Here is a 313-nt window from a genome sequence, read left to right as displayed (position 1 = left end):
GGGACATTCCTGCCTTTGGGCATCAGCTGCAGCAAAGGAAAGTGGCTCTGGGAACCAGAGCAGGATTCCCTGGTGTCTTCAGAAATGTTAGATTGTATTGCCCATACATCCTTGGGATTAAGCAATTTAAGTAGATTTTTTTGTGCTAATGAAATTTTCTTCTGACTCTAATCTGCAGGAACTGAAGGGGAATTTTGTCTTCCTCTTGTAGCAAGAGGGAATTCTCCTTCTCCCGTGTTCTCGCAGTTTGTTTTAGTTTGTCTGCAAAGACCACCTGGCCTGAGATGGAGGCCTAGAAAATGAGCAGCCACAA

The sequence above is a fragment of the Cyanistes caeruleus genome, chromosome 4 (genome assembly GCF_971803275.1).
Source record: "Cyanistes caeruleus chromosome 4, bCyaCae1.hap1.1, whole genome shotgun sequence".
Classification (NCBI taxonomy): Eukaryota; Metazoa; Chordata; class Aves; order Passeriformes; family Paridae; genus Cyanistes; species Cyanistes caeruleus.
The sequence above is the reverse complement of the archived record's forward strand: the minus strand, read 5'-3'. Positions refer to the sequence as shown.